This window comes from Octodon degus, unplaced genomic scaffold (assembly GCF_000260255.1).
Source record: "Octodon degus isolate 3935 unplaced genomic scaffold, OctDeg1.0 scaffold00015, whole genome shotgun sequence".
NCBI classification, from domain to species: domain Eukaryota; kingdom Metazoa; phylum Chordata; class Mammalia; order Rodentia; family Octodontidae; genus Octodon; species Octodon degus.
The window spans coordinates 16,185,768-16,187,082 of NW_004524591.1; positions in this window are offsets into that span (position 1 = coordinate 16,185,768).

Consider the following 1,315-nt stretch of genomic DNA (forward strand, 5'->3'; position numbering starts at 1 on the left):
AGAGCTAAATAAACCTTTCCTTCCTTCATTTTGAGTGTCAGTTATTTGTTCCAGCAATGAAAGAAGAGTAAGTGACACAGAATTTAGTACCAGAAAAGTAGGGTTGTTGCCATGGCTAACCCTGACCTCGTGGATTACGAGCTTTTGGGAATGGCTTATGGGAAGAGATAGGGAAGGTTTCGAGATGTCACCTATAAGAGAAACACTGGAACAGGTTCAGCTGTTGTTTGGGAGATTCTGGTCAGAGCTCAGAAGATGAGAAGGCTGATAGAAAGCCTACTTGTAAAGACCAGGCTGGGGAAGTTTCTTCTAGGAAGGATTGCATTGGTTGTTGGACTCTGGATGATTTGTGTTACAGCTTGGCAGAAAATGTTTCTGAATTTTGCTCATGTCCAGAGACTTTGCCTGAGACTGAGATCAAGCATGATGGACTGATTAAGCGGGCAAAAGATATTTCAAAGCAGCAGCTGAATATTGAGGGAGTGGCATGGCTATTGTTGGGTGCTTTTAGTCAGATTTATGTTGTGAATCAAGAGCAAAAAGCCCAGCAGGATGATTTAAAAGTGAGTTTGGTCAGAAAGGAAGCTCCAATAAAGCTGTGGAATGCAAAGATAGAGCTAAGAGGATCTTCATTGCTGGGAAGGAACAAGAGAATGGAAAGGATGGCCTGAGAGCATCACAGGAGGTGGCAGGTCTCCACTCTTTGCTGTGTCAGAATTGCAAAGGTCAGGGACTTTGCCTTAGGGAAAAAGTTGCAGAGCCCCATGTTTCAGAATGGCAGAGGCAGCCATACAAGGTTTCAGAATGGCACAGGCATGAAGAGCTTACTCCTCAGAATCAGGGTCAGAGTGCTCAGTGATCCAGGCGCTCAGCCCCTACAGCCAAGATGGAAGAAAGCCTGGCTACTGCTCCAGCTGGCAGCAGACCTTGGCATCATCCATACGACATTGGCTTTAGGTGCTTGCACAATATAGGAGTTCTGAGGTTTCCACCTAGATTTCAGAAGAAGACCTAGGAGGCCAGGCAGTGTGCCCCTGGAAGGGCAATGTATAAAGCCATGAATGAGAAACCTACTCAGTGAAAATCCCAGAAGTTTGGAAAAGTCAGGAACGTGGATCATCTAAGAGAAACTTCAAGGAGGGAGCAAAGCCGGCCTAAGAGAGATGCCATGGGAGCTACCACTAAAAGTGTTGTAGGGGCATAGCCACATAGGGTTTTGGAGCCCAAAATTTGCCTACAGGATTTAATGGCTTTTAAAATTTTTATTTATTTATTATTTTTATTTTTATTTATTTATTTTTTTTTTTGCGGAACC